This window comes from Diadema antillarum, unplaced genomic scaffold (assembly GCF_040938485.1).
Source record: "Diadema antillarum isolate AM-2024a unplaced genomic scaffold, OU_Dant_1.0 seq00001083_RagTag, whole genome shotgun sequence".
NCBI lineage: Eukaryota > Metazoa > Echinodermata > Echinoidea > Diadematoida > Diadematidae > Diadema > Diadema antillarum.
The window spans coordinates 315,188-336,565 of NW_027271903.1; the positions used below are offsets into that span (position 1 = coordinate 315,188).

General features: G+C 40.2%; 1 protein-coding gene across 5 annotated transcripts in view; it reads right to left on the bottom strand.

The window, feature by feature from the left end:
• LOC139743465 (zinc finger homeobox protein 3-like) overlaps positions 1-21,378 on the bottom strand; it is a 242,178-nt gene that overhangs the window by 103,497 nt on the left and 117,303 nt on the right. For all 5 annotated transcript variants that reach the window (XR_011711761.1, XM_071653946.1, XM_071653945.1 and 2 more), the window contains one exon: positions 5,787-5,915. The gene's annotated coding sequence lies outside the window, so the exon portion shown is untranslated. The remainder of the gene's footprint in view (positions 1-5,786; positions 5,916-21,378) is intronic.

Genomic DNA, 21,378 nt, shown 5'->3' on the forward strand with positions numbered 1-21,378 from the left:
TAGCTCCAGTCCGCCTCTATTGGGGTCAGCGGGTCACTTTTTTGCCGCAGAAATTGAATAAGAATTGATTCCAGCGCCCGAGCCTTCCCCGAGTAAGTCTTCTGGCCTGGCGTGGTGGTGGAAGGCTGCGAAGTGAATCAATTCCTGGCCTAGACGTGGTAATCAAACTTCGGTGGGGCTGAATCACCCATACAGAGCCTGGGAGGATGGGGTGGTGGTTGGCAATAGCAAAACTCAACTAAACCATGATTGCTGTCAAAAGGAGCTCTACTGTCACACTTTCACTTCTCATGAAAAACACCTTTTATGCCTGAAAAAGGGAGGGGGTGGTGTTGTCAAGTAAAGAGGACCATACAGTATTTTGCTTTCCTTTCTGGCTTGTTGGATTAATTGATATATACTTGCCCTCTGAACACACAATAATCTCAATCCCACTGAGAATGTACAATATCCACAAACTGCTGCTTGTGTGCATGCATTACATTCCTTTCACAATATCACAATTTAAAGACAATGAGCATTTCAATAATTATACCTCTACTTTCTTCACAAGTTTCGAATGGCATGACAATGACATCACTTTGCATATATCAGACACACTTCTCTGATTTCATGCCGCCATGTACAAAAGACATTGATTCAGTGAATATGTGTCATACAAAGTCTAGCTTCAAACTAAGTTATGTAACTTCCTCGTATTTTCCATAATTCTATTTATTAGTGACTCTTCCAAAATCAATCATTACATTATATCTGATTCTGACAAATTGTGATTTCTCCAGAAACCCTCGAGATGTTTGTTTCAGAATACATCATGACATGATCCACTTCTCATCATACACATACATGAAGAAGTTCTGAAGATTGTTGCAGGCCATATGAACACAAGGAAGGGAAAGAAGCCTGTTTCTAAACTATTCAATGAAAGCAAAGTATACAAATACTACAAACATCATACTAATATCAAGTCACATACAGGCGAGTGTTACTGAAACTTAATGACTTTTAACTCTGTAGGCTTCTTCAGAATCTAAACTCACTTTTTTCAGGTCACCTTTCAAATAAGGCAATTTTTTTTCCCCTGAATAATCACAATCAAAACATCAATGTGTTTCTGGCAGTGGAATTAGGCCTACTTGGAAAAAATTGCACAAATAGTAAGATTTGGATTGCGATCTGAATCGCAATCCGAATCAAGACTTTTCGACTTGCCAAGCATTCATACAACAGATTAGCGAGATCTGGATTGCCATCCAGACGCTGATATTGGGATCATGATCCAAATCTCACTCTCAAACTGCCATGTGAACCCCCTTTATTTCTCTCACTAATATTGCATATTCTTCTGGTTCATGTCTCCATTTAACTCTATCATCTCCCATAGCAACTAAACTGTATCATACAATGGTATAATTAAAGAATTGGTACAAACAGGGCATAAGATCCAGAAACATCAGAGTAAGATCTCAGAATCAAGTCTATTTTCTAGACCTTTTTTTTCTTTGCTGGTTAGCTAGTTTGTGTGGTTGCTTGCACTTTACTAAAACTCCACCCCTTTCCTGCTATTAACCATACGGTCTATATGTCTATACTTGACAATGTCATAAATATGCAGAGTACTATTTTGACTCTCAATCTCATAGTATAGACCATACTTGCCCATTTTGTGGACTCCATGCTATTAAAACAATATGGTCATTCTTCTGGTGGCAGTGCACTGAAGAGCTCTACTACTGCTTAATGAGGAGTCACCCTTATTTGTGACCACTGGATTAACTCTATCACTACCATCAGCAATGCGTCTGTATATAATGTCAATGATATATTAGGCTGGTGGTTATAGGAGGGGTTAAAACAAAGCAGCTGTTGCTCAGAAGGAGAATGTTTAAATCTCAGACCATTTGAGGTACTAACTATTCTGCTGTCACTTTATCTTCGTGCAGTCATATTTAATAGCACAGAATACTTACTATCCCAAAAGCAGATTTCCAAATTAATAGGCACACAATATGCCATCTGCCTTTACAACTATAAAGTCAGAAGAAAGTTTTTGAAATGCACTTTCCCCCATTTTTTACTTCACATGTGTGTCTCTGATCATCCAAAAATGTACTTTCTGCAAAAATTTTGAGCCAAAGCATGTCGCTATGACAATCATAATTTAAGTACGTCCTCCCACAGCTACTCTGTTTGAATTGCCTTCAGACGGTGGGAAAGATTATGTCAGTCAAGAGATAATATCAATTACAAAATATATTAATCATGAATTGTTTAGATGAGAGATTGCAATTTATCAAGTGATTTGGTCGAGATCTCCAGTTTAGATGAACAATTGTAAGTTGTGGAGAACATGAAATTTAACATAAGTTTAGCAATGGTCCAGCATCATAGCAAGATAATAATAATCTCACATCATAAATTACCAGACCATGATAACATTGCTGATGCACCTCCCGATATAGTCAATATTACATAGAAGACACAGAATGATTAGCATATTTGATTGATTAGCTATGAAGCCTTAATTTTTAATTTCTCTATTCATACTTTTTATCAGATAAAATCTGATCTTCTTCTTTTTTTCTGAAACTAATTGCCATCAGATAAGTCCTTTCCAAGTGTCATTTTTTTTTTTTTTACTTAACCCAGCTCTTTGGTTCCAGACCATCTGATAAAGGGAAGGAAAAAAAGGAAAAAAATGTATTGGTATGTATATATATGTATGTGTGTGTGTATGTGTGTCTGTGTATGTGTATGTGTGGGTGTGTGTGTGTGTGTGTGTGTGTATGTGTGTGTGTGTATGTGCTGGTGTTGGTTGGGGTGGGGTGATAGGGAGTGAGGTTGCCAGTTGACATCGAGAAACAGGAGAATGTATATGTGTGTACGGCAAGATATTTCCGGAAACCCAACACTAGCTGTAGCAAGGAGTGTAGTCACTGTGCGGGTCGGGTGGGGGGAGGGTGAGCGTCAGGAGTGCGTACTGGGAGCTATCGACGCGGCACAACGATTCCCTTCGGGTTGGAGCTGATCTGTCATCAGCCCAATGCCCCCTCGGAGTGCGGGGCGAGAGAGAAGGGAGACGGCGCCCCCAAGTGTGACGGTTTCCCCTCACAGGGATCCCTGTCACATGGTCCTGTGCTCGACAGAGCTGGGAGGAGAAATCCAGGAGAATGTGACCATGGTAACGCTGTGTTCACTACCACTACACCCAGGAAGAGGCATCAAGTTTTCTACCGCTTCTGTTTTCCCTTCCTCCAGGGCGATTATCCAGTTGCAAATTCTTCTCCCCTCCAACCAGAAATATGTGTGTCATGACACTGAACTTGCATAATTCTTTCCCAAATCACTATCATGTTGCTGATTTCACCAGAGGAATGATAGATACTGCTCTTTTGGGGCACATTCTTATTTCATCATTTGTTTGGGCTTCTCTCTATTTTTTTTTGTTTTTTTTTTTTTTTTGGGGGGGGGGGGGGGAGGATGGCATTTCAGAGCTATCATGGCTTGCTGAGCTACTATTTCCTTATATCACACAGTATTTTTTTTACAATCACTGGTACTCTGCCCATGGGACTCCGATGAATCAAAGCCCCCAATTCCACACATGTGATTCCCCTACACAACTCCTACTGAAGTTTGAAGCTTCATTTGTTCACGAGTATCAAAACATAAAGGCAGAAGTGTTAATTAGCATTGATATCAAGGATTACGGTGATTGAGCATGATTTTGAACTTATTAGCGAGAAACGTTTCGGAATGACACCATATTGTGAGTGAATTATTGTGCATGTGTGAGCAGGATCTCATATCATCCCATACAGAAAGTTATGAATTAAATTTGGTTTATGTCTCCATGTGTATTATGAAGCAAAATGACAATGTGAATAAGTAAAAAGCAAAATAATGGGTAATAGGTACAAGACACAAACAAATTTGGATAAACATTGTCAGAATGAACCTACGAGACCTGAAAGTAATCAGGTACTTTACAATATATTTGGTTGCTAAGTGACGAATCTTTGGGCTTTTTCCTTCTTCTGATACTGGTTACAGCACCACTTAATGCAAAACTTAACAAAGCTTACAAACACCATTGCAAGATGTGACAAGATACATACTAACACCGAGACCAGAAAAATGTTGATTATCAAAGCAAAAAAACAGCCCGGAGGTTTAATTTACTTCATGTCCTGAAATAACCCATCGCATTGACCAGAGAATACAAACCAACTCTCACTGCACAGCCGATACCTGATCCCACTGCTGTAAAATCTAAACCCTTCAGAATCTCACTTCTTTCACTTTTTTTTCCTCTTTTCTTTCTCATGTCTTCTTCTTCTTCCTATCCTCAAGCTCAATCAAACAAATCAAGATTTTCCCCTTGCAACCAAAGCTTTACAGACAGAAATGAAGTGAAAATATCATTACAAGAGAAATGAAAATTGCCGTTATTTCAGTAAGTCACACTGCAGACAACATATAAGATTTTTTTTTTTCTTGGATTGCCGAACTGCATTTCAAGATTTAAAGATTGCAGTGCAATCTCTGAGGTAATACAAATAGGATGCATCCTTTACTCACAAAGGGAAAATTGGCCCAAGAGACAAAGCTTGACAAAATGTTGTTTTTAGCTTTCGACCACTCTACAGCAGAGCATCACATTATGTTTAGACACATTCTCCATTCTGTCCATTCCGTCTTTGTGCTTCTATGTTAACTTCATTCTGGAATAAAAACACCATACGTTGAATTGCCAAATACAGAAGCAACAAAGCACTTCGTCATGAAAATCCTGTATCATTTGACATGTTGAGATAAGATGGCTACTATGCCATCCTCACTGATGTACTGTAAAACGAGGAATGTTCGCGTGCAGTTTAATTTCGTGAATTTCGCGAGCGCCAAGATTCGCGAAATTAAAATGCATGCGAAATTTCTTGTCTACACTTTATGCATTGAACGCCAGTGGCAAATCGCGAAAGTTTCATGCCACAAAAAAGGCCGTGGGCTCCAATTCGCGAAAATTTCATGACGCGAATATATCATGTTTTACAGTAATCACACTAGTTCATACCCAGTCCCATATATGCAAATTTGTGCGTAAACTCTTTGAGCAGGACAGTTGTTCAGTACAACTGTCCTTTCACAAGCCATATTACACATTAATTTGGGAGGCATTCTAAAATAGTAGGTATGCAAATTTGAGGAAAGATATGTTCACAATGCATGGTGGGATTTAGGAAACAAAAGACATCCATTTTGTGGAATACATGAAAGCAAACAAACAGACAAACAAACAAACAAACATATCTACACTACTGCACTTAATCCAGTACAGATGGGGGGTACTTGGGAAGACATAAAAAACTGTCTGTATAGTGATTTTAATTGGTCCCTTGAGATCCGAAAGAAGCATAGTCCCTAGGGAGGTGAGGTGGTGCTCATAACAGAGCAGAACAGCAGAACTCATGACCAGGGGGTGTGGTATTATTCCCTCCCATATACCCATACCTTCATCTGGTAGAAGAATAACTTGGCATGTCGATGTCAATCTATGTACCCTGGTGTGGACCTCAGCGCATAATTGGCGACAAAGAATGACTTCATATTTCCACTGTATTTGAATTATCACCAGACAGAGCAATTACGGTTTTGTCATTGCAGTCCTTTCATGTTGCTCCAATTCTTCCGACTGATGGAGTCTGATCAACCACAGAGGAATTTCTGGTAATGATCTAATGTAATTGTTGCACAGCAGGGGAAGATTCTAAAGAATGAATCTTTACCTTTTGATTGAAATCTGTGAAGGTACGTCAGTCAGTCAGTCAAATCAGGGACGTCTGAATTACTCTCCAAGAATTTTCCACTGTGTGCTCTTTCCAAGTATCAATATGACAGTCCTTCTCCTGTAGTCACTGAAAGAAATAATAGAAGAAAATATGATAGAGGGAGGGAGGATGGTTCAGAAAAAGATGGTGGTTTGTTGGACATGAATAGATGAAGCCCTCATTACCATCATGTTGGCCAGTTGCAAGAAGGAGAAAAATCCCAAGAAAGAGAGGGAGAGAGAGGAAAGTTAAGTTGAAGTACAAACAGGACATTAATTTCATTACCACATTTGAGACATCTTCGCCCTTGGTTTTTAATTGCTGTGAGGATATTTTCCTTCCTCTCCTACAGATTGGTGGGCAAGTGGGAATTACATTTGGCTACATGGTAGAGTGGAGACGGGAGTAACCAAAGAGGAGGAAGGAGAAACCGTGGCGACGATGGATGAGCAAAAGTGCATAATGCCCTCACATCCACCATTTTACACATCATCTTCAGAGCAATTTTTTTCCCCTCCCCCTTCCTTCCTCTGCTTTACATCGTAGGCACGTTAATGAACGGCATTTATGCAGCGATGCCGCGCCACCGAGGTGGTAGTGTAAACACCCCGATGGGTGATAACTCTCGACCAGATGCGTGTAGCCAAGTTACCGCCTTCATTAACTTGAAACATTACAAAAAACCCCAAATTGGCAAATCACATTAAAGGGGAGCCCGCACTGGCTGACAACCAGGTCGTGCGAGTATGATGGTGGTCGGCTACGGCTGGAGTTTGAGGTGAAATGACGTAGGACTCAAATGGGGGCAGGGGGAAGGAGGGGGCAGGGAGAAAAGGGGGAGGGGGTACAAAGTGGATGGGAGATGCATTGGGCTTCCAGGCAGGAGATGGTGAGGGTGGGGGAGGCCGTCGCAGCCAGAGTTGACTCAAGGCAGATGTTTTCCAAAACATGCAACAAATATAGTAAACTCAAATTTTTTCTCTCTTGGAATGGACGAGTAACCAACAGACCTACATTTTGCTTCTAGATATTCTCTCCGCTGACATTTCCTTAAAAAATCTGATTGATCAATGTACCATCAATCCGACAGCATCTCAACGTTCAATAAGTGTGAGAAAACTGCAGGCTTACATTTTCCTTCACACTTTTTTCCCCCCATGAAATGCAGCAACATGTATTTCAGGGCACATATCAAAACATCCCTCGGTCCTTCACGAGCTGTTCAATCTCTCTCAAACGACTGTGATTTGGCACTGTACGTCAGCAGGTAATAGAGGGAGCTATATATGCTAAGGAAACACTAAGAACACTATTCAAGTTGCACTGCTCAGAGCCATATCTTGTCACTTCTTAGAACAATCTTCATTTTCTCAAACTTGTGTCCTAATCCTGCTTTCCTACTATTTACAGATTACCTCACACTGATCTAAATAACCTTTCATTTATTTCACCTGTTCACATCTCCCTGATTACCCAAAATATTCACATATTATCATACCCATCTATGGCTAATCTTACAGCCACTATGTATGTTCTACATATAGGTAATTCACTCATCAAATCCTAGAAATATGGCCCCCATTTCAACAGTTAAGTTGAGATGCCTACTACAGAAGTCAAAATGAATAACCATGAAATTTAAAAATCCAAGTTGTTCCTCATCTTATGAAGATGAGGATTTAAGCATAATGCACTTCTATGGCTGTCTGTTTGTCTCTGTTTCTCTGTCTATCTGGTTTTCTATTTGTCTTTCATAAAAAGTATCATTATATAGATTTGTTATAATGAATGTATATGCCACACATGCAATTTGCATCTGTTTCAGGTACTAAATGCTTTTTGATGACAGGGAGTTAATGACAGGCATTTATATTTGATAGGAATATGTCTATACCAACATTAGTCTGGGAAATAGTTTTCTATACTATAGAAGAACAATACTATAGTAGAACAATGGCAAGTGTCATAGATATATGTTACAACACTACAATAATTCCACTTAGACAACTGTCTGTACACACTGTCATATCAAGCTCTACATAAGACCTACTGGCACATGCTCATGAACATCCCTGGCTTCTTCTCTTCCCACTTCAAATATATATACAGGACTGAGAGCATAAAATGTCCTGAAAATATCAGAAAGATCATGCATCAGCTGCACCTTTTTCTTTGCAGCTCATAAGTGATACTAACTATAGATAATGCCTTACAGAGAATAGCAGGGAATATGATAATCATCTATTCTAAGATCTCTGTTGTCCCCTGCCAAAAAAAAAAAAAAAAAAAAAAAATCCTGTGCTCTTGGCATCCATCAAGATCAGAGTGGTTACCTATCATGAGATTATGATCTGACGAGACTTGATTCGACAGGAGGACTTGCGCAAACAGACCTTAACGACTCAACTCAGATGTGTGACCCTACATCAATCAAACAACTCTTCTATGTCCGCATGAACTAATTCATATTCCTCCATGCCTACGAATTATGAAGGAGAGGGGAAAAAATCCAGAAGAAAAGACAAGACTGTCGAAGTATGAAGTTATTGCAGCCTAAATGCATTGAGCAACACCGGTATGAGACAGAGAGAAAGGGACGAGTAGAAACGGGCATCCTGGCTTCTAGCTGCTTTAGGCCATCACCAGCTATATGGACAGATTCAAGTAATCACGTTAACGGGAAAGCAAAGTACACCGGACTGTGTGACTGTGAATAATCGTATCAGGCGTTCATCCGCAAATTTGATCAGGGAAGTTCGCCCGAGTTAAACCCTTTCTACCTCTCCCCCTTTCACCCTCTCTTCGTTGCTGTTTTTGTCCTTTTTAACACTCATCTCATTCAAAACCTCATAGTTATTCAGAAGTGATGATATCAAATCGGAAGGTGAAGACTCAGAAACAAGATGGAGATTCTCATTAGTAATGCATGTGTGTACTCTACGCAGTGTTTTTGTCAAATCTAGCATTAAGCGCTAGATCTGCGTTGCTTGTTGCTAAATAATGTAAGGCTGCTGGTTCACGGTGTCACACACAGTGATTGACAGATAAGCGCGAACCAGTGGCGGAGGGAAGCGAGAGAGAGGGAGAGGGGTAGTGAGATTGAGTCAGGGAGGAGAGACTGGTAGATTAACCCTCCACAGGGCAGGCAGGGAGCAGGGAGCTGGGGGAAGATGCCAGGGACTGCTGGCTAGATTACACTTCTTACACATCCCAAGGATAAGATGTAGCAGCAGGCGATCAGTGACGGGTACATCGAGTCATGAATGTGGGGGAAGATGGAGGGCTGGGGAGATGTGGGTGAGAAGATGGGGTCTGGATGAGAAGCATTCCGATCTTTGGTTCCATGAGGGGTGTAAGTATCAGACAAGGGTGAGTGTCAAAACAAGAGGAAGGTTGGGAAGACCAACATGGAGACTTGTTTATGTGCTTAAAAGAAATCACATTCACAGAAAGCTAGTGAAACAACTGCCCTCTTCGGGATTGAAATGATATGAAGATATAAGAAGTATTAGAAGATTAAGTTTATTTCATGCATGGCACCAACTGGAACAAACATTGTGAAAGACTTTGAATGAAAGAAAGATTACGAAAAAGTACTAAGATGAAAAGATACAAAAGGACAAGAAGATACTCATAAAAGTACATGCTGAATGGGTGGAGGGAAAGTGAAAAAAAGGAACAAAGTATAGACCCACTTAATGTAAGCAATAATGCTAAGTGAGCATTACAAATTAAGTAGGTAGCTCATCTTTTAAACACTCAAAGGAAGACAACAGGAAAGCATGTTTCTTGAGAAAAGGTTGGACTTACAATTCAAGAAAGTGGGAAGTGACTTGAAGTAAAGTGGAAATAGAAGGAAACAGTCTAATGAGAATGCAGGCAGGAAAGAAGAAATCGATGTCTGGAGAATAAACATGTTCGGACAGTTACATGCATTGAGTAATTATCAAATAATCAAGCAAATTATGGAGCACATAAGTAGGATGACAAGCAGTCAGTCAATCAGGCAGAAACTACAATTCTTCAGAGAGTGTGAGACAATATGGCGCGAAATGAAACTTAAGTGCTAAGAGTGATGAATTAAAGTGAACGAATGGATAAGAAAGAAATCTGAGAGTGCTACGGGCTAAATGAATGCATAAATGAAGGAGTGACATTTGGGACTGGGATTCAAGCAAGGGTGCAAAACCAACTCCTCACCGCTCGCCTCATCAGATTGATGTAAAAATCAATACCAGCTTGGCTGCTACCACGCATAATTGCTTGTCGCTCTAATTATTCAATAGGTCTCTCTTTCCATCTCTCCCTCTCTTCCCTTCCCTCCTTAATTCTCTCTTTCTCTATCTCGCGGTACCTCCACCATCAAATCTCCTCCATTTCTTTGCACACCAGTCACATGATCAAAGGCACAGCCTTAGACGTCCTCTAACTGTATTAGTGCTCCAATGTAATTAGTGCAGAGGCTACATACACTTCCACACCCGCACCAAGTAAGAAGCGCTGGCTAGGTCGGTTGAGGTGAGAAATGGCGGCCATCTTGCTTTACTTTCTGGTCATAATCATGGTCTCGCGCAGCTCATAACCTAATGAGCTGAGGGGCTCGCAGGAAATCAAAACAATACCAATGCCAGATTTTTTTGTCTTTCTTTCCCGTGTCTCCACCAATCACTGCCGTGTCGACTAAATCAATATGATTGGAGTGGAAAAAGTGCAAGTTACATGAGCGGGAAGGTAATAAAGAAGCAGGCGAACTCTCTGATTTTCCTCTTCTTTTTGTATCCAGGCGACCACTGTGCAAATACTTCAAGAAAATTTTCAGCTTGCGCTCCGCCATAGAAGTAGCAATATGAGAGCAATCAGTGTGTGCGTGTATGTGTGTTCGTGCATGTGTCTGTCTGTGTGTGTGTGTGTGCGGGAGAGGGATGGTAAGAACAAAATGAAAGGAAGCAGAATTTAATCTGCACCGACAAACACAGCGGGAGGAGAGCCACAGACATTTCTGACATCATCGGGTGAGATGTGGCACAGCTCACTGAGCCAGCTTTTTTGAAATCTAATACTCAATTAACTGCATCCAGTTCATTTGCATATCTATTCCTTCCCAGTCTTGGCCTGACCTCGTTTCCCAAGTTGCAGGATAAGTCCCTCACAAAGGGAAACTGAGCTGGCAAGCACACACACACACACGCACACACACACACACACACACACACACACACACATACACACACACAGAGCTAGCAAACTACATTTCGTTTCAATCAATCTATACCTCGACCTCTTTTTTCTTCTTTTTTTTCTTCTTATATTCTCCGCTCTCCACCTATACCTCTTCCTTTTTACTTTTTTCCCCACTCTTTGGTGATCTCTAGCAAATCCCCCGACTATTAAAATCTATTTCTACACCTGCCTAGTGCATGAAAGAAATAAGAGAAGGGGAGAAAGAAATGTCGTTACAATGGCGCTATTTATTCAAAGGTGCATCCACAAGTTGGAGGTTGGATTCTTGTCGGAGATCTCTCATAGCCAGGAGGCATCAAACGTCATTAATATTTCACAGAATGCTAACCCATATGACAAAAAAAAAAAGAGGGATAGATACTATATGGATGTCTATCCCTACAGCATGGCTTTAAGATCATGAACTCGTGATACATATGATGCTGCACAAACATTTGAATATCTTTGCCTCTATCAGATACAGCTTTCTCTCATCCCTGTCTTACTGTGTAGCGTACCTGACAATAAGCTTGTGTGGTATTAGAGGGACATGTGCGGTACGAAGAACAAAATCCCATCTTTCATAATTCCTCATAAAGACAGGTTTAGGGTATAAAGTGCAGTCCCCTCTCCTCCCATAGCTTTATCAAATTTATCAAGTGATAACATCCTAACCCCATCCCAGCTACTGATGAGAGAAGCAAGCAAAGCCAGGACTAGTTGGAGAAAGGTGTGAAGCAGCAAACATGGTCTCAGGAAGCCCATCCCTGGCGGAAGGTGAGGGATAGATGAAGAGTTAGTCTTTTTCAAGGTGCTATATTATGATTTCCATCAACAAAATGTTGATCCTATTTGAGAGAATCAGGGCAGTATAACCCCTTCTGTTTAAAAAGTCTCTAAGAGCTAGGCAAACCCAGGTTGGGTATTTCAAAACCCACGTCTGGATGCGAGTCCCAACAGTTTGGAAAGGAAGACGAGGAGAGAGACGAGGGCAAGGTGTTGGTGGGTCATTAAATCTTGAACTCCAAGGAGAGTTGGAGGAGTTACCATGGGCACAGGAGCATTCACATTTACCACAGATGAATAAGTGACACATCACAATGCACAGTATGAATCAACTCTATCTGCGTAACAGGCCGTGCTGGATGACATTCTTCGCCGCAAGTTCCCTAATAGTCTCACTACTTAACCCATTCCTTACGACATCATCAAACTCCCAAAGACTTAAAGTACGACCAGCCAGGTTCTGCTAGGCAAGGGTCAACAGTCAACTGTTCCTTTTGATATAAATTCATGTATTTCACCATATGAATATATCACTTGTGAAATGCCCACTTTGGTTTGATAGTAATAAAAAGGCAGAAACACATGATAATTACTTTGATATTCAGCACTTGGTCTAATAGCAGTTTAAAATATGTGTGTTGACAAGATGAACATACATACAACATCATTACTGTCCTTACAGAATGAAAGTTGCCATGTTTATCTAAAGCTTTATCACATAATGTGGACAAACTTGACGGATAACCTCTGCCACCATCTAGTCATTCATCTTATGACGCCAAAGCAGATATGAATGCAGAGCTGGTCATGGAAACACTATGGAAAAGACAGCAAACAAAATAGCAGCCATGTTGATCAACTGGCTGATTGTGTTCATCACACATGCTTCAACAAATGGCAGAATAGGAGACTGAGGTGAGGTAAGCTATAAACCTGGCAAGGTTTAATGAACAGTGGAAGAAAAACACAGCACAAAATACAGATAGCTCCACAAACAAACAAGACAATAAGAACTTGCCCTGGTTGGGTTGAATGGGGGGGGGGGGAGGTGATGATTACAAAGAAAAAAAGAGTGAGAGAGGGAGAAAATGACAATTATTTTAAGCTTTCCTATAGCCATAAGCCCTCTGAGCTTACTGCAGTGCTCTGCTTACTCTGTTTGCCCGGGAGCAATTGTAATTCATGCTTTAAAGATTCTGGGTCACCCTACGAACATTTTGGTTACCTTTTTTTTCCACTTTTCTCTCTCATTTGCCTCCCCTATTCAGCCCTATTTGTCTCAAGTGAGCGTTTCTTGGGCGGAAAAAGTGCTGAGGTGGGTCAAATTGGTATCAATTATCAGCCAAATGTGTTCAGCGGGTGATTGGCGGATTAAGATACATATCTGTCCCTCCAACTTTTGTCTCTGTGTTCTAGTTTGGTGCAAAGTGCAGCAAGGGGCACCATCTTACTCTCATCCAACTCTGGCTTCATCATAGGTATTAAACTAAATTGGGTCATCTCTTATGGGCACGGATATCAGTGATGCAAAACATTCTGGCAGAACCAAGAAAGTATAATGACATTACATCAAAGTAAGAATAATGACGCATTTTGAGCAAAGAGTGCAATAATACTGTACTATAAAAGTGAACAATATATAAAAACAAAGCAAATACATTTGCCATAATACCCACACAATATAGGCCTACATGCATCTTACATTCAATTACAAATGAGAGTTGTCTTAACTGCTAGTCACTCCCTTCACTTGATAAAAACTGTTGCTTGAATATGGTCAATTTGGTTTTCCTTATCAAGTGCAAAATTTGTTCAAAGTTGACAAAACATGTCACTACACATCTCTCTTGCTGTGTGTGTATATATGTATATTTGTTGCATGTATGTATGTATGTAGTTATGTATGTATTTCATTTTATTTATTTCCATCATTCAGGAAAAAAAAAAGATGCATATACACATATGACTAAAAAAACAAGAACAAAGATGACACGAAATACTGATGCTATCAAACAGTATCAATTACGCAAAAAGATCGCTGACAATAAAATGATGAAAAATTGAATGGAAATATATGAAAGCCTAACTATGGCTTGTAGACCTGTACATACCGAGTGTAAAACCAAGATTGTGTAAAAAGAGATTATTGGAACCAGCAGAAATAATGAAAGAGTCATAAAAAATATCACATATGAGAGTTAAAAGCAAGTACTTTCAGACCTGTGTAGGAGATGTATGTACGTCTGTATATACACACAATCCGGCTATGTGTGAGTGCGTATGTTTGCACGTTATAATCCTGTACTTGTGTATTTATGTATGAAACTAATACAGATTTTCTCTTTAACTCTGAATGCACTAAATCTTCCAGAAGAAGTCATTGTGGTTTTTCTTTCAACTGCCTTTCCCCCTCCACTGTACCTCTGCTGACAGTGGGGTCATCAAGGTAAATACTAAATTTGAAGTTGAAGAAAGATCTCTCAAACCACACCCTTTGTATTTGCACACCATTAGCAATGCCAACAACTACAATCTTTTGTTCTCTTTTTTTTTGTGCCATGATGGTATATTGTAGCTAAAACCCATCAGTAAAGTTGTCACAGAAAAAATAGTTACAAACAAATTCTTCACAAAGAAAAAGTAAATACTCATGATGAAGAATTTAATTTTCTCATAGAAACTATTACATTTTTTCTCACTCATGAACAGAATTATTTCCACAAAGCATCAAGCCCATTAATGATTCATGTGATTTTTTTTTTTTCCCAAAATGACAAACTGAGACTAGTTTGTTATCACTGTAGAAATAATCCTGGTACACTACCCCAGAGTAGGAAGACAAAGTCATGAATTAATGATGGAGGAGTTTAATAATTCAGCGGCGCTATAAAGCCACACCTTCATGGCATGAGGATGAAGAACAGGTTGGTGCATTGGGTTACATCTTTCCTATCTCACTATACCTTCTTCTTCTCCCAACAATTTCAGCACCTTCCACATCCAGGTCAGGAGTGCTGAACGTTTCGTATGCACCCTTTCCCCTCTCAAACCTTGTCAAAATTTCAGGTAAGAAATAAATAGCAGTGGCACGGTGACAGTGGAGGGCGGCGGGGAGCTGGGTCGCCCCGCTGATTGACTCGATCCAAATTTCCATGGCCATGACAACCCCTTTGTCTTTACTTCACACACACAGGAGAAATATCTCCTGTTGATTTCAAGTTATGTATAGCAGATTGCTCTGGGCTAAATGTGAGACATGATTGGTCTTAAAGAGAATCTCTACATCATAAAAAAATGGTTTAAATTTCATTAATAATCAGACAGAACATTACCAAGGAATGGTACTCTAAATTTTCATTTGCTTTAATGCAACAATAATATTGGTTGTTACCACATAGAGCCTACATACATTAGTTGAGGTGATAAATTTGTCATCTCAAAACTCAACTTTCCTATTGGTTTGTACATAATGATATACAAGTATCAAAATCATATTTATGATCAATGATCAGGTGAACTAAGCATCAAGGTAAAGTAGGGATGTTTATGGTAATTTCACAATTTAATCTTAACAGAAAAAATATAGCCTACATTGTGCATCATTCATATCACATGACCCGTAACAACATTCACATCGCATGACCCATCACTTGAATTCCATATAATCGTAACCAAAATTTGTCTGAAACACATAAATGTTGTGACTAGTGCTCATGTTTACACGTGAGATGAATGATGAGGAAAAAGAAACTGCTTGTCGTTTAGCTTTTCATCAATACCTCCTCTATGGGTATCACATGACTTTTATGAGATCTCAGTAAAAATAAACACACACAAAAAACACACATTCTGCCATCAGTTCAACTGACTGTCTAGACACAATACACTATAAAGATTCATTCTCATTGTTACATGAATGTTGCGACACTCTTCCAAGGAACTCGACAGATAAAATAACAATGCAAAGTGAATTTGGAAAGAAGAGACAAACCAGAAAATGAGTATACACTGTACGTTGTCACTCTTCATTGCCTCATACTTTAACTATGTACATTTGCAAAGAGTTACTCACACACACACTCGCACACACACAGAAAAAAAAATCTCATATCATCCTTTTTTCTTTTCTTTTTCTGAGGAAAAAAAAAGTAGGGAAAAATAAGCCATGAGACTGTATTCTTGAAAACAAACACCAGCAACTATTCAAAATCTTGTTTGCAGTTGGCCACACCTCGGCACCCCCACATTCATCGTTATTGGGTTTTCTACTTTTTTTTTGACAGCATAATGAACCTACTCATTATGACACCCAGTTTCTCCCATTGTGAAACCTGCTTGAAGTTGGCCCTAATGCCCAATATTCCACGTCTATTCATACCCGGCAAGTGGGAACAAAGGCACCGTGCTTTTCTATAGGGCGTTATTGCTCGACATATTTAATGGCTTACTTGGATGCTAAGTAAATTATTCTCTGGTTTGAAGCAGCGCAATGGGACCCAAGAGGCCAGGGGGAAAACAGACACAGAGAGGGACAATGACTTTACTGAACTCGAGTCAACATTTCTTTCTATATGTCTGTAGACAACCTTCTTTTTTTCTTTCTTGAACACATTCATCAAACTTCTACACACGTCTAGATCAAACCATGATGGCAAAAGACATTATCGGCATATGTACACAACCAAAATACTCAAAATTCCCCCCCCCCCCCCCCCCATGATTAAATGCACTCATTACAGAATCAAATTGTATTTTATAAGACTAAAAGAGAGAATTCAGTCTTCTAGTCACTTTGGAAACACTTTTCTACTTGGCAAGACAATGGAAACAAAACCTGTGATAAACAGCCATGACGAAGGAGTCATTCTTTGACATCACCTACTAAGCAGCCAAATGCTACATCAGACCGGAAAATACCGAAGATAAAAATCTTCCGTTTTTTTCACATCAGTTGGGGAAGTACATAAGACATATGCAGGACTTCATGGCATCAAGTCAGGTAGACTAGGAGAAAACACCCAGTCAATATATCAATAGACGGATGTATGTTCCATTAGACATAGCATCACACTGAAGATAAGAAAAGTTTGCCTGCATCCTAAGGACAGAGTAAAGAACATTAGGCAGAAAATGTCAACTGCGGGAGAAAGACGGGGGATTGGGGAAGATGGGAGAAAAAAGCTCAGTTCTTGTAGGAGAACTGAAGTCTTTTTCAGCTGGAAAGAAAGGCATCAGCATATTTAATCTGATTTGTGATGCAAAAGAAACAAAATCTGCGAACATGACCTTTTAGAGTCAATTAAAACGGGAAGAGCGGACCCATGGATGATGTGCATTATCCAAGGAGTTCTGGCCTCAACTCACCATCTAGCTTGGGAGTGCAAAACCCTTTTTATCTGTCTGTTTCCTCATCTCGCTCTTTCTCTCTCTCTCCTTACTCTAATCTTTCTCTCACTGACTGCAGCATTACCTGATCTCAGAAGGATATCTTGGGTTAGAAGTCTAACATCATGTCATAACATGACCGGCCAGTGGCAGTGACTACTATCTATCACAAGTTCTGGTCAAGATTCGCATCAAGTCATGCAGAAGTCCTTCCCCCTTCCCATACTGCCTTATCAACTTCATCAATAAAAGAAGCAGGAGGGGGTCTGAAAATGTGCCCAAGCCGGATAGGGGAGAGCTCATCTGCAATTCTTGCATCATGTTTCCATGTGGGAGATGCGGCGTAAGATGGCTCCGAGCTCATCAACTTGTTGGGACAAATGACAATTAATAGCATTAAACTAGTGAAACACTGCACATGATAAACCATGTGAATGTATGACTGACTGATGATGTGATTAAGAAAGTAAGTCTGAGGGATAAGACTAGTTTGTGCTAATGTCCTGACTGGGGGTGGGAAAAAGTCTACAAACTCCGGGGAGAGAAATAAAAAAGAGGAGAAGGCCTCAACATTACTGGATGGCAGAGAATTTCACAGCTAAACATTTACATTTTTACAGTAGTAATCAAATCCATGCTTTCATAATGGACGAGATAAGACACTTTGGAGACAAGTCAAGCTTTCAGAAGTGAAGGAAGAAAAAAAAAAGAAAGAATTTCTCTCTTCTCTTATGTTTTTCTGGTGTGCACGGGAGTTTGATCTTCCGACTCTCAGAGCTGAGATCAGTACGGGCATAATTACTGATCACAAGAACATAAGAGGCAAGAAACAAATATCCTGACAAGTCAAATTTTGTGAAATATTTATGTGTGTGACAATGGAATATTCATGTGTGTGACAAAATGTGTCATCATGTTGTAAAAATGCATACCTCAGATCTGTCTTCCCCTCTGTCTATTGCATTTTTTTCTATGTTGGTATCAACAAAGCTGAGAATTAGACTCTTCAATTTTTCTGTATGCTGTTTAGTATGATGCTTTTAATGAAGAAGCCACTCTGGAATATGTTAGATTAAAGAATGCAAACCAGCAGAACTGGGGGGGGGGGGGGGGGAGGGGAATAAGAGCTATTGACCAAATCAGGGGGATGGGGAGGGACAGGGCCAAGACTTTTTGAGCTCCTCCTGACATATCAGTGGGGTGAGGAGGTGGTGAAGGGGAACCATACAGCAAGTGCTAACATACCACCTGTGGATTGGATGCCAGAAAAAAGACTTCATCTTCAGAGGGGAATAGCTGCATTCACACACAGGAGTTACTGGTTTTTGCATCGCAATGCCAAAATCAATGTCATTAACTTACCAACCTTCAGAAGGAAGTGTTTTGAATCTCCAGACTGTGCATGCCTAAACAATGATCTTGGAACATAGCCCTGGGCACTTGGGTGTTTAGATCTAGTGTGGTGAGTTGCATGATGGGTATTTTGAACGACAACTACAAAAAAAAAAGATGATTTCTTACCATTCATACACGCGTGCTGGCAAATATCGCATGAGTTGTTTGTTTTGTTTGTATGTCTTGTAATTACGCTGCATTGATTTTCACACTGTCTTGAATATTGCTTGGATATATGTTTTTGTGTCCACACAAGAAAATACACTGCTTTTTCATTGCACGGCAAAAGTCGGTTTTCACAAAACTATGAATTTTGATCGTATGTGAATGGGACTCAGTGTTTTACTTTTTACCTCCTCCACTGATAAAACCTACCTATAAGCATTCCACCTCATTCCTGCTAAATATTGCCCACCATGAAAAGTTTGGACAAGAGCAAAGCAGTCAGGATTCAACAACTGGTCTGCCATATCGGGCAACACTCAGAGACTAAAAAGCTGCAGCAACCATGGTGGCAATAATGCAGGCAACATGGCATATGCAACAAACTGAATATTTTTGACTTTGACAGGATCACACCTCTGCTGACACAGCTTGCTACCAGCCAGTGAAAGTCATCGTACTGTCCACTCTCCCATCATGACACATCTCGGCATGACTCCAAGCCTGATAGAGAATTAACGCTTCAAAGATACCTTACATGTCATCTCCCTTCCTCTTTCTCCTGATGTTCTTGTCCCCCATTCTATCTTTCTTTCCTCCATCTTGTTTTCCTCCTCTTCTCACTTTTTTGACTCTTGATTTCTTCATTCTGTTCCCCTCTCCCAATCCTGTTTCACATTTGAATAAGCAGCCTCCTCAAATACCTTTCCTGGCCAAAGAACACCACGCACGCACAGTCCTAGCTGGATTGCCGATGAAATTGTATGCATTATTTACATTTGCTAATGTGGGGTCGTATCGCCATTACGGAGACTGACTCTCATCAAGTTAAGATGGCTCCCAGGCTAGGCACATGTACATCTCTATATCTATGGCTCTGTCTATCTCTCTTGCTCTCTCTTTCTATCTCTCCAGCACCTCTCGCTTCTTAATCTCCAAAGATTGCCTTGTCTTCTACCTCTCCTTGATAATTGCGGTCACACTTCCCAGGCATTCTCTTTTTTTTTTCCTTCCACATCCTTTCCTGGGATTAAGTGTTCGTTACACACATTTGCCACAGCGACAAGCCACAGCCATGGGCCCCGGAATCTGCATAAAGACCATGGGGAAAGAGATGCAGCAGCTAAAGACACTTCACATCGGAGTGTCAAGCCTGCAACCAAAACAGCAAGTACCTCATAACTCTTCCTCATTAGCATTAGTCAAAACATAAAATAGCAAACACAGCTCCCGACTTCTGAATAAATGCAACCTAGTAAACATGAAGAACAGACCAGTATGAAAGAATGGACAGAGAGTGTGTGTATGTGTGAAAGGGAGGGGCTATGGCTATGGAAAATATGTCAATGTCCAGGTAAGCTAAGGGCAGATAAAGGATATGTGAAACAAGAGACGATCCAGGCAGTGTGCAGGTTACTTCCTGACTGGTAAGAAACGGAGTTTAATGTCAACAAGGCATTGGGGAGTGCTCCAGGAAGCGGCAGGGGTATCGGGCCCTGGTAGGCAGGGGAAAAATTAGACGGAGAGGGAAAACAAGGGGTGTTTGGGTTTGGAAGTGTCCCATGAATGGACAGGGAAAAGCAGTGAGGGTATCAGCAGCCGTGGAGACAGAATAACAAGACTTTGCCTTATGACCTCAGGACCTTGACTAACATACAAGGACTATTCATCAATACAGATCCTACAAATTCCTAAAAATTCTATGACGCTCGTCTTCATCATTATCACTATTTTCATTCTCCCTAACATCACTGCTAATATCATCGTTGTTGTTAATACCATCGTGATTATCATCATAATCAGTAATACAACTCCATTTTCATTGCAGGTTTGGTAAATGACACAGGAGGTTAACTCATTAAACCTTGACATCCTCAATGGAAAGAGCAGGGACTTCCCCCTCTTACCCCCTCTCTAGGGACACCTGTCTCAAGACCAACCATGCCTCATCATCTTCACATATCCGTTCTATCCACTGATGATGATGATGATGATGATGATGGTGGTGGCAGTGATGATAATGATGATGATGATGATAATGGTGATGATGATGATGGTGATGAGATGGAGGAGGGAGAGAAGAAGTAGAAAAAGAAGAGGGCAAAGGAGGAAGAGGAGGAGTAGGAGAAGGAAGAGAAGGAGGAGGAGGAGGAGGAGGGTGGAAAAAGAAGTTGAGGGGGAGGTGGTGGCAGAAAGGATGGGGAAGGAACACATTCATGCTCCAACGAAAAAAATATTAAACAGCATACAAAAAGCTTTTAATCTGTCAATCAAGAGGACAATATACTCCCCTATCTGCCAAATGTTCTTCTATCTTAATTCAACACTTACATAAAGTTCCATTAGAGCTTTAGCAGCAAAAAACAAAACAATAAAAAACAAACAAACAAAGATCTAATTCAAGAATCTATAGTTTGTTCTCAATAGCCACTTTTCTAATTCATTGAATATTCTTGACATCCTTTAAGACATATAAAATCAAAACAACCATAACTTCTATGAGAGTCTTTGATTCATTATCAATATTTTGTCTGAGCCATTATTTTATAGAAGATGCTGCTGCATGTTGCATGACCCTTTTCATCATAATTATGAAAGTAGA